The sequence below is a fragment of the Prionailurus bengalensis genome, chromosome B1 (assembly GCF_016509475.1).
Source record: "Prionailurus bengalensis isolate Pbe53 chromosome B1, Fcat_Pben_1.1_paternal_pri, whole genome shotgun sequence".
In the NCBI taxonomy this organism is placed as follows: Eukaryota; Metazoa; Chordata; class Mammalia; order Carnivora; family Felidae; genus Prionailurus; species Prionailurus bengalensis.
This window is the reverse complement of record NC_057344.1, coordinates 54933286-54946470: the sequence shown is the minus strand read 5'-3', so window position 1 is coordinate 54946470 and position 13185 is coordinate 54933286.

Here is a 13185-nt window from a genome sequence, read left to right as displayed (position 1 = left end):
CTCTTTCGTTAGAGCATTTCCCCCAAACATGAGAATCTCAGTTAATTGTTACAGTGGCCCCGTGAATGGGGCAGGGCAGGCCTCGCAAACTTCCATTTCAGATGAGAAATTGAGCCTCACAGGCCATAGGGCCTGCCAGGGTCCTGTGGCTGGGAAATAGCAGAGGTGCTGGAAACGAATTCCAATTTCCATTTTTTTTTTTTTAAATTTTAAATCACAACAGTTTCCAATGGAAGCGTTCAAAGCAGAGACTTGTCTAGCCCTTTTACTGTTCGCAGAACTACAAAGACTCCCCTGGCCACTGTGCTGAGAGCAGACATTGGGTAAGGGGGAAGCAGGAGAGTCCGGCTGAAAGGCCGGTGCCGTCACTGCGGGAGAGGCGATGGTGGGGTTTTGGACAAAAGCAGCAGAGGAGGTACTAACAAGTATTGTGACCCGGATAGATTTTGACAGCAGAGCCTACAGGATTTCCTGACAATGTAGATGTGGCTGGTGAAAGAAAGAGAGGAGTCAAGGATCAATACAAGTGTTTGGCCCAAGCCACTGAAGGAAGGAGGTGCCATCAATGAAGATGGGGAAGAATGAGGTGAAGCCTCTGAAGGAAGATCAACAGGTCAGTTTCGGAAATGATGAGCTCGGGGTGCCTGTTACACATTTGTATCTTCTTAGTTACTCCTCCCTCCCTCCCTCCCTCCCTTCCTTCCTTCCTCTCTGTTTCTCTCCCTCTCTCTCTCCCTCCCTCCCCTCCTCTCTCTCTTCCTCTCCCTCTTTTTCTTTCTTTTGCCCTGCCCTTTCCCTGTGTAACAAATTACCAGAAGTGGAGTGGATTCAAATAACACCCACTTAGAGTTCTCTGTAGGTCAGAAGTCAGGCTGTGCATGGCTGGATTCTCGGTTCAGGGTTTCGTAAGGCTACAATCAAGGTGTCGGGAAGGCTGAATTCTTGTCTGAAAGCTCTGGGGAAAAATCCACTTCTAGGCCCATTTACGTTGTTGGCAGAACTCGGTTTCCTGTGGTGCTAGGACTCAGGTCCCCGTTCTCCTGCTGTCTGTCAGGTGGGAGCTGCTCTCAGCAACTAGAGGCCACCCTGAGGTCTTTGCTCTATGGCCTTCTCCTCCCTCAGCAAAGGAAAATTTCCCTCCTGTTGAATTCCTCTCATGCTTCAATTTTCTCACTTCCTTTTCTGAGACCAGCTGGAGAAAGCTCTCTGCTTGTTGTTGTTGTTGTTTTTTTTTTTAAAGCTCTCTGCCTTTATTTATTTATTTATTTATTCGTTATTTTTCACATTTTCTTACTGGGCTTGACATTCGCCTCTTGCAATTTTATTGAAGTATAGCTAACATAATATTTTTAAATATTTAAGGTAAATGATTTGACATTTTGATATACTTCTGTATTGTGTAAAGCTCTCTGCTTTTATTTATTTATTTATTTATTTATTTTTAAGCTCTCTGCTTTTTTTTTTTTTTTTTTTTTTAACGTTTAATTATTTTTGAGACAGAGAGAGACAGAGCTTGAACGGGGGAGGGTCAGAGAGAGAGGGAGACACAGAATCTGAAAGAGTCTCCAGGCTCCGAGCCATCAGCCCAGAGCCCGACGCGGGGCTCAAACTCGCGGACCACGAGATCATGACCTGGCTGAAGTCGGACACTTAACCAACTGAGCCACCCAGGTGCCCCTAAGCTCTCTGCTTTTAAAGGGCTCATGTGATTAGGTCAGGCCCACCTGGATATCTCGCACCCCCATCTTTAAAAAAAAAAATTATTCACAATTTGCCTGAACTTTAAGTATCAAGCAACCGGAAAAGGAGCTCTGTATAACAAACTATTACTAGAAAACATAAGTAACTGTTTCAAAAAGAGTAGATGATTAGATTAAAGTATAGGTAACAGCAAATGCTTAACCATCCTATATTATTTCTGCCTTTTTCTGGAAATATTATTTTATTTAATATAACATATAATATCATATTAGTTTAAGAAATTCAACATAATGATTTGATATTTGTATACACCGAAAATGATTAAGGCAGTAAATCTGGTTAGTTTTTTTTTTTTAAATTTAGGATAAGGATTTGCAAGATCTACTCTCTTAGCAACTTTCAAATATGCAATACAATGTTACTGACTGTAGTCAGCATGTTGTACATTATACCCCCCCCCCCGCCCCCCTCCGCCCTCCCCCCCACCGTGATTTATTTATCTTACAACTGGGAGTTTGTAACTCTTGTTCCCCTTCACCCATTTCACCCACCTCCTTATTCTCTTCCCCTCTGGCAACCACCAGTCTGCTGTCTGTTATCTATGAGTGCTTGTTTTGTTTTGTTTTGTTTTTTTAGATTCTGCATATAAGTGAAATCATATGGTATTTGTCTTTCCCTGTCTTACTAATTTCACTCAGCATAATACCCTCCATGTCCATCCATGTCATTGCAAATGACACGATTTCATTCTTTTTTATGGCCAAGTAGTATTCCATTGTACCTATATACCACATCCTGTTTATCCATTCACCCATCAGTGAACACTTAGGTTGTTTCCATATCCTGGTTATTGTAAATAATGGTGCAATAAACGTAGTGGTGCACCTGTCTTTTCAAATTGGTGTTTTGTTTTTTTTTTCCAGGTAAATACCCAGAAGTGGAAATGCTGGATCATATGATTGTTCTATTTTTAATTTTTTGAGGAAACTCCGTACTGTTTTCCATAGTGGTTGCACCAATTTACATTTCCACCAACAGTAAATGAAGGTTCTCTTTTCTCCACATTTTGGCCAATAGTTACTATTTCTAGTTGTTTTGATCATAGCCATTCTAACAGGTGTAAGGTAATAATGTCTCATTGTGGTTTTGATTTGCGTTTTCTTGATTAGTGATGATTAGTAATGTTGAGCATTTTTTCGTGTGCCTGTTGCTCATCTGTACATCTTCTTTGGAAAAATGTCTATTCAAATCCTCTCCCCATATTTTAATTGAAAAAAATATATATATTTTTTGCTATAGAGTTGTAGGAGTTCCGTAATTTATATGTATTTTGGATATTAAGCCCCTATCAGATACATGGTTTGCAAATATCTTCTCCCATTCAGTAGGATGCCTTTTCACTTTGTAGGTGGTTTCCTTCACTGTGCAAAGCTTTTCAGGGTGATGTAGTCCCATGTTTATTTTTGCTTTTGGAGTCAGGTTCAAAAAATTATTTCCAAGAATAATGTCGATGCGTAGGTTTTTTTTCCTAGGAGTTTTGTGGTTTCAGGTATCATATTCAAGTCTTTAAGTTAATTAAACTCAAGTCTTTGAGTTAATTTTTGTGTATAGTGTGAGAGAGTGATCCAGTTTCATTCTTTTGCATGTAGCTGACTAGTTTCCCCATCTTTATTAAAGAGGCTGTCTTTCCCCTCGTATATTCTTGCCTTCTTTGCTGTAAACTAATTGACCATATATATGGAGATTTATTCCTTGGCTTTCTATTCTGTTCCATTGATCTATGTGTCTGTTTTTGTGCCAACACTATACTATTTTAATTCCTGTGTTTGTAGTATTAGTTTGAAACCAGGGAGGGTGATCTCTTAGCTTGTCCTTCTTTCTCAAGATTTCTTTGGCTATGTGGGGTATTTTGTGGTTCCATATAAATGTTAGGATTATTTGTTCTATTTCTGTGAAGAATGCCTTTGGAATTTTGATAGGGATTTCACTGAATCTGTAGATTGCTTTGTACATTTTAACAATCTTCATTCTTCCAATCCATGAGCATGGAATACCTTACCATTTATTTGTGTTGTCTTCAACTGCTTTCATCAGTGTCTTATTGTTTTCAGTATGTAGGTTTTTTCACCTCGTTGGTTAAGTTTATTCTTAGGTATTTTATTCCTTTGATGTAATTGTAAAAGGGATTGCTTTTAAAATTTCTCTTAATTTTATCACCCCCACCCTGCCTTTTAAAATTTAACTGTGCCATGTAACATAACATCACCACCGGAGGAAGATTCATCATGTTTACAGTCCCAGGGATTTTTCAGGGCATGTATACCAGGGGCCAGGAATCTTGAGGGACCACCTTAGAACTCTGCCTATCGCAATATCCAAGAGAAAATGTTGAATAGAAGTTTGGATATTCACATTTAGATTTCAGGAGAGAAATTTGGGAGTCATTGTGGTACAGATAGTACTTAAGGCTGGGAGGCTGAGCTCACTACAAGTGAATCTAGATATTGAAGAGAAGAGGCTCAAAGACTGGGCTCCAGGCAATGTTCATCTTAAAAGATCTGGCAAAAGAGAAGAAACTATGAAAAGGAAACTGAGAAGCGGTGATCAGCCAGGTGGCAAGAAATCCAAGAACGTGGTATTCCAGAAGAGGAGTTTTAAAAAAGGATATCCCATACCAATAACAATTGAATCAATTGTACCAAATGCTGCTGCTCGATCAAGTAACATGAACAAAAAGAACTGATCTTTAGATTTAGCAACATGGGGGTCTTCAGTGACTTTGATGAGAATGTTTTTTTTATAGAGAGGAGAGACAGCAAGTCCGTCAAAAGTGACATAAGACAGAATGTGAGGAGACGAATTTGAAATAGTCACTCTAGACCATGCTTTGAGACTTGCCTTAAGGGGAGTTGTGAAATGATGGTAGCTTGTGCAAAGAAAAGTGAAGTCAAAGATGGGAATAAAAGTGTGGTTAAAGATGGGGTAAACGACAGCATGTTTGTATGTTGAAGGAAATGGTTAGTTTGAAAGGAAAAACATTAATAATGTGGCATAGAGAGGTGAGAAATGCCGGTGTGGCCTTGCATGGGCAGAAGACTGAAAATCAAATACATAAATGGATGGGTCAGCTTTAGATAAGAGCATAGAATGTCCTTCTATAGTAATTAAAAATGATGATTAATCTCATTTTGTGTCCTTTTGCACAAATAAAAAAAAATCAAATGTATTTATAATTACCATGTGTTTAGCACTTTACAACTTATGAAATATTTTCACGCCCATACTTTGTCTCAATACACATTTGAAATATCTTATTTGATTCTCACAGTGATTCTGGGAAGTAGAACGTTTACCCTCATTTTCCAGTAAGGACAGATATCGAGGAAGATTAAATAAATGTCACGTTGCTCACGGGTAGTATTATTAGAATTTGGAGCGTCAGCCTAAACTTCACGTGTAGCAATGTTTTCCAAATTGTTGAGTTGAAATCCTGAGTCTACACTCAGTCACTGTATTTGGATGTTGTTAGATGTGTCTTACTATCATTTTGTACATTGCCTTTATCTTTCAAGCAAATTCAGTGAATTCTTTTAACATTCGTCTGTATAATATCTGCTTATATGTTTGAAAATGAAAAGGAACTGATTGATGTAATTGGAATTTAGCTGTTGAGATAGTGAAAGAATATAGTTTTTAGTTCTGACTCAATCTATAGCCATTATTGGTTCCACTCTCTTACTATCTACTAAGATCAGGGAATACAGGTAGCCTCAAAAATGCAGACACTCTTTCCCATGCCACATGCTTGATCACAGACTGACTGGAAAACAGTTAACATGCATGGTGATATAAATTAAACGTTTCTCTCCAGGAAAATGAGGGTACAGGGACCTTAAGATGACCATTTCATTAAGAAAGGTCTCCTCACAAATACCTTTCATATGCCCCACGTGTTCATTTATAATGTCAAAGGAAGGCAGACCCATTGGATTTCTATTTAATATAGTTTATTTCACTTTTCTAGCTTCAACATATTCACTGGAAAGAGGAAGAAGGAAATTGGAAACAGGTATTCTTTACTATTTTTTGAATGAGGGCATTATTTTACTAACTTATTCTTGCAGTTCAGTAAGACACCAATTTTTCAGCTGTTTTAATTTTTCAGGTTTTTTTGTTTAAAAAATTTTTTAATGTTTATTAATTTTTAAAAAAAATTTTTTTTCAACGTTTATTTATTTTTGAGACAGAGAGAGACAGAGCATGAATGGGGAAGGGGCAGAGAGAGAGGGAGACACAGAATCAGAAACAGGCTCCAGGCTCTGAGCCATCAGCCCAGAGCCCTACGGCGGGGCTCGAACTCCCGGACCGCGAGATCGTGACCTGGCTGAAGTCGGACGCTTAACCGACTGCGCCACCCAGGCGCCCCAATGTTTATTAATTTTTGAGAGAGAGAGAGAGAGAACAGGGGAGGAGCAGAAGATAGGGAGACAGAATCAGAAGCAGGCTCCAGGCTCTGAGATGTCCACACAGAGCCCGATGCGGGGCTCGAACTCACAAGCCGTGAGATCTTGACCTGAGCTGAAGCTGGACGCTTAACTGCCTGAGCCACCCAGGTGCCCCGAATTTTTCAGTTTTTTAAGAAATATGGTGCACTTCAAACCTATTTCTTTTGAGGTTTTTTTTTTTTTTTTGGTTTTTTTTTTTTTGAACCAGTGGAGAGTCATATATCTCGGTCGCAGCGGTATCTCTGCTCAGAATTTGACTCACTCCCCTGGGACGCAGTGGTGCATTCTACTAACAGGATGTTGGCTTTGACTTGGTGACTAATGTCAAATAGCATCAGAAGTTCAATATGAGGATATAGCAATGAAGCACGAATTATTACAAATTATATGCTGTCCTGATCCTTCACTAAGTGTAACCTATTGAAATTTTGGAGCCCACGCTAATTTTTTCAGGACATGGAGGTATCATACTTTGATAAGCAGCTTTATCACATTGAGTTACAAGCAACTGAGAATACCTTTTAAGCTACTTATTAGTCAACTACAGGCTAAGACAGTGAGCACGTCGGAGATAATGAGTATTTCTAAAAATATCTTCAATAACTTACTTCGTAATCATAAAAAGCATGAGGTTTATGGATATGGCCATGTGAAGATATCCCAGTACCCTTCCCATATCTTCAATATATTAAAAACCTTTCTTCTACAAGCATTTTAGTTTTCTAAATAGGCAGAATTTACTAATACTGATACTAAATTACTTCTACTTAAATAACTTTAGGCAAAAATAATTGGGCATATTAGCACACGAAGAAAGATGTGGGTGATTATAATTAACTTCTAATTTTTATTTCCTAATTCTAAACTTCATATCATGAGAATCTCAACATTGCCCAAGAGATACAGTCTGTTATATTATGTACAGTTGACTCTTGAACAGCACAAGGGTTAGGGGCACCTCCTCCCTACTCCCCCCCACCCCCCAGGTGAAAATGTGCATATAACTTTGGACTCCCTCAGAACTTAACCCCTAATAGCCTGCGGTTGGTTGGAAGCCTTACCAATGTCAACACAGTTGACTAACCCATATTTTGTATATGAATTATATACTGTATTCTTACAATAAAGTAAGCTAAAGAAAATGTTATTAATAAAATTAAAGGAAGAGAAAATACATTTACAGTATTGTGTTATTTAAAAAAAATCTGTGTGTAGGAGGCGCCTGGGTGGTTCAGTCGGTTAAGCGTCCGACTTCGGCTCAGGTCATGATCTCACAGTCCGTGAGTTCAAGCCCCGCATCAGGCTCTGTGCTGACAGCTCAGAGCCTGGAGCCTGCTTCCGATTCTGTGTCTCCCTCTGTCTCTGCCCTCTCCCCTGCTCATGCTCTGTCTCTCTGTGTCTCAAAAATAAATAAAAACATTAAAAATAAAATCTGTGTGTAATTGCACTTGTGTAGTTCAAACCCTTATTGTTCAAGAGTCAACTGTACTTCCAACAGAAAACTTTTACTTGAAAAAATATTAAGAAAATACAGTTCCCAAAACCCAAAGCCCAAACCCAAAACCAAAACAAAACAAAAAAAATACAATTCCATCACGACTGGCTTTTTTTCTTCCTACTTGTGATATTCTCCCCCCCAACAACTCCTCTTTATCTATCCAAATTTGATAAGTCCTTTAAGATTTATCTCAAATCGTTACCCAGTGAATTCTGACTTGAGAATTCCGGCCTTTATCAGACTCTGCTTTGTGAGCAGTCATGAACTTATTAGCTATATCATTGATTGAGACACAATTACTGTAGAACTGATTGCATACAGCTTAGTGCAGTATTACGTATCATTTAAAAATTATTCTGTCTCCGGTAAGTTTCTAAGACGTCTGAAGACACGTGGGTCACGCCTTTTGTTCCGGGTGCAATATTCTTTGATTGAACAAAACATTTTATTCATTGATTCAGCCATCACTTATCCAGTGCTCACGATGAGCCAGGGACTTTGCTAAGTACCGGCACACCAAGGATTCATTTGCTATTTATCAATTCAACACATTTTTGAGCGCCTAATATTTGCCAGGTTCTTGAGATACAGGTGTAAAGTAAGTTAAATCTCTAATTTTTTGTAACTCCCATCTTAGTAGGGGGGGACAAAAAATAAAGAAATAAGTGACCTCTATATGTTATGAAGTAGTGATAAGGGCTATGAAGACAATGAGACAAGATAAAGTGATACAGAGTGATAGAGTGTGAGAGTGGGGATATTTGAACAAAGATGGCGAGGAACGGTCTGAGAGACAGCATTTGGGTGAAGTGAGGGGGTGAGCTAAGCAAATGTCTGACAGGATCCTGACAGTTCTTTGCAAAGGGAAGAACAAGTTCAAATGTCCAAGATGGAGATACTCTTGGCATGTCCTGGCACAGCGAGGAGGTAAACTGGCTGGAAGGCCCTGAATGACAGGGAGGGTTCCCCGAAGGTGAAGTCAGAGAGGAGGCAGGCCAGATCATAAAGGGCTCTAGAGGATTTGATTCTACATGGGGTGAGAAGATGTCGGAGGTTTTAATTAGGGAATTGATATGGTCTGATTTATGATGAATGACACAATTGAAAAAGATCTTGGAACTTCTCTAAAGAAACTTAAAATCTCTTATTCAAAGTTCTACTGTACAAACATTCATAAACATTCTTATTAGACTACAAAATTAAAAAAAATAAATTTACTAACAAGTAAAATATTCCCCCTATGTGTATGGTCTATACAGAGTGTGTGTATGTGTGTGTGTCTATGAATATGTAATTGTGGGGAGGGCCAAATAGCAAATTTAAGAGGAAAATATAACCTCAAATTATAAAAATGAGGAATGAAGCATTTTTAAACTGAAAACTCAAATCCAAGAAATGTGGGTTCTTCATGTGAGAAACGAACACTGTGTGGCTGTTTTTTTTTTTTACTTCCATATTTTTGTATCTCAAAATATCAAGATACAACTTCATTTGTTTAAAAGAGAGAGTCAGCACATGCGCACAAATGGGGAAAAGGCAGAGGGTGTGGGAGAGAGATAATCTCAAGCAGCCTCCATGCCCAACACAGAGTCCTATGCAAGGATCAGTCTCAGGACTGTGAGATCATGACCTGAGGTGAAATCAAGAGTCAGACGCTTAACCAACTGCGCCACTCAGGCACCCCTGACTTAAATATTTTATGCAAGAATATAAATAACTGTTATTTGAATTGTAGGTCCCAAAGAATATTTGGTCAATATTTATAGCATATGTTTGTTTCAAATAAGGGCACAGGGATTGATTGTTAAGTGGATCTGAAGAACTGTGAAATCGAAACATTATTATATGACCCTACGGTATTAAATAATCAAAGGTCCTTTTTTTCTGTTCATAGATCAGCTCTTAGCACTGTAATTAAGGGATCTGGTTTGTAATGTTAATTTTGATGTTGAAGCAACGGGTGACTTAGAGCAAGATACAATAATGACGGTAACAGCTAATGCTACTTGAGTGCTCATTCTGTGTGAAGCACTCTGTGAACTACGCACTTTATGTTGGTGTTTTCTTGCCAGAGTTCTGAACCAAATGAGAGAGAGAACAACTGGTCAGATGGAGAACCAAATATCACCTTTAAAGGAAGCTATTATCAGACAGCCTGGCAACAAACGACAGGCTCCCAAATGCTGAGCCCTGGGATACGATAGATTTCTACATTCAGTCTTGGGCTTTGCTGGTTGACTGATAGGTTTTCCACGGAAGGGCATCCTAAGGGCATCCCGTATTGAAGAAAACAAAAGTTGAGTCTTCTGTGGGTAGCTAATCCCAGGATAAAGGGAAGGCAAGGATCTGGGCTCCCCCATTCTACCCCTTCTTCCAAGGTCATACTAAGGGCTACTTAAGGAAATTCCCTCTTCACTGAAGTTATGGGCATGGAGAAGAACTGTTTTTCCTGGTAATGAATCTATTAGCTCATGTAAATTCTTACATAAACCCTATATAACAGATATTAGTGTCAAAATTTTGCAGACACAGAAATGAAGGCACAGAAAAGTGAAGTGAGTTGGCAACGTCCCACCACAAGGCTGTGGTGGAGACATTCTTGAACCCAGGCAGTCTGGCCCCAGAATTCACATTCTCACCCACATGCACTCCTGCTTCTCTAATCTTTTTGAGCTGAACTTTCTTATCTGAAAAATGACGGGGTTAGGCTAGAAAAATCTCTAAAAATTCCTGTCGACTTGAAAATGCTTTAATCTGTCTTTGGGTTCATTGTAGAAAAATCTGGGTGTGTGAAATCTTTGAAACTCCCCAGGCAAGGGATAACATGGAACAATATTACATACAACTTAAAACGTTATTTTGATGAAAAGCCACAGTAGGTAATTGTAACCCAATTCTCTTTTCAATGTGGAAAACTCAGCAGTTTAAAAAGGAACAGACAGATGGAATTTTGCTAACACGTCCAAGAAGGAAATATGATTTCACATGCATATTATATGCAAGTTTATGAATGCAGTCATAGTGTCTGGAACCTAGGTAGGAAACTATGATGAAAATCAGTGAAGTAAAATATCAAAATAAAACACTGCATGACAACTCCTAATGGGTAGCAATGCTGGCGCCTTTCATAAAACCTCTTGGGAGTATTAACGTGAGACATAAGTGGCTGAACGGGTCTGAATTTCCCTGGTGATAGTCATATATCAAAATGAACGTTAGCTGGCAACAATTCAGGAAGCGACATGCCTCGCATGCCACTGTCGAGATGCCAAAGTTGTGATCACGGACGGCAAATTGTGACATTTTACCGTGGGTCAAAATCAAGTAGACGACCTGGTGTATAATTCCCTAAGAACTTGTTTGGGGCAAAGACTGACGATTATAATCTCAATTAAGGACAGAATGTGTGATTTCAGTAACAAAATCACCTTTGTATATTTGAAAGGACGGAGGAATTATCAGCGTGTTTTCAACGAAACTGCTTGTAGGGTCTTCTGGGCAGTAGACAGCTTACTCCACGTTTAAATACACCCTGGGAGTTTTGGAATAGTGTTCTTAATGGAAGAGTTTTAGAAAGCACCTTAAAGTAATAAGCTCTTAAAAATGGCTTCCGGCCAACATAAATTCTCATCATGCAATTAATATTCAAATAACTTCAGTTTTTCTGTCAGATTAATTCAGTGGTTGGCAAGTGTCAAGTACCTTTATTTAAGGTAATACATTTGAATTCTAGCTGGTGAGCTTTCTTCTCTTTCTCCATCAAAAAAATTAAAAAAAAATTTTTTTTTAACGTTTATTTATTTTTGAGACAGAGAGAGACAGAGCATGAACAGGGGAGGGGCAGAGAGAGAGGGAGACACAGAATCTGAAACAGGCTCCAGGCTCTGAGCAGTCAGCACAGAGCCCGACGCGGGGCTCGAACTCATAGACTGCGAGATTGTGACCTGAGCTGAAGTCAGACACTTAACCGACCGAGCTACCCAGGCGCCCCACAAAAAAATTTTTTTAATGGCATTGTCGTTACTAATTAAAAAATATATCTTTGACAAGTGTGACTTTTTAAAGAAAAATGTTTATTTATTTTGAGAGAGAGACATAGAGAGTCAGTGGGGGAGGAGCAGAGAGGGACGGAGAGAGAATCCCAAGCAGACTCCACAGCTGTCAGCTCAGAGCCAAGCACGGGCCTCGGACCCACAAACCAGGAAATCATGACCTAGGCTGAAACCAAGAGTCAGACGCTTAACTGACTAGCTACCCACGTGCCCCAGTAAATACGACTTTTGAAAACAGATCGTTTTCTTTTTTCAGGGGTTGCCTGGGTATCATGTGTAACTATAGTTCTAATTCTCAGCTTGCACCTGTCATTATTTTTAGTAGCATTGTTTTCTAGATGACATCTCAGAGGTTCCTTCCGAAGAATTATTGTTATTTTGGGTTAAAAAGAGATTTTCTTTGCCTGCTGGAACTTCGTGTGTATTTGCTCTTTTCAAAGTGTGTGTGTGTGTGTCTTGAAATTTCTTAAAAATTTATGGCACAAAGGGGATGTTATGATTCTTGATTTTCGTAGAGCCTAAGCAGAAGAATGATTTCTTAATGACATAATTTGTGTCTATTATAAATTGCTTCCATAATATGTTTATTTTATTGACTAACATTGCAGGGTAGAGGACATGAATCAGTAAGGAACGGAGCTGGACTGCTAAAAAAGTTAATGACAAATGTCAAGTACTCTGGAGCAAAGTCGTTTAATGAAACAAAGAGAAAAAGCACCAGAATTTTTGTTTTCTGTATTGCGATGCCACAAAATCTAATAAAGTTTTTAAACATGCAGCAGAAAGTAAACTAAAATTATATTATCTGACTTCTAATAAGTTACATTGGTGATTTGTTACAAACAAATGAATAACAGGTAGTAAATATAGGTTGACATGTATTTTACAAGCTCTAATAATACCCAGGGTGTAATGACTATGGAGATGCCAGGAAAGGGGACGTCTGTCTGAATAGTGCGATTTCATTTGCTGCTTATTTTGAGAACAGTCACTTGGACCTCTTGTGAAATATTCTCTTATGATTTCTCCACCTATAAATAGCTTGCTTTTGGGCCTGTTGGCTTCTAATCAGTGAATAATGATTACTGACTGGGCCCCCGTTATCAACAGCAACAACAGCAGCATTTATGGAGCATTTAGTCCTCATAACAACCCAGTGAAGTAAGGATTATAATTACCTTCATTTTGCTCGTAAGCAAACCAACACTCAGAGAATTTAGGTCATTGCCAGAGACAAACAATGCAAATATAACTGATATTTATTGTGCTCCTTCTGTGTCCTAGGCACTACGCTTGTCTTGAGGACTAAACAGAATAGAAGGCAGCCTGTGTTCTCAATTCCTGTAGAGTGTTCTGGGGGAACAGATGAATTTCCAGACAACTACAACAGAGAGAGCTAAGAGCTAATGTATGAAGTACTGTGTTGGGG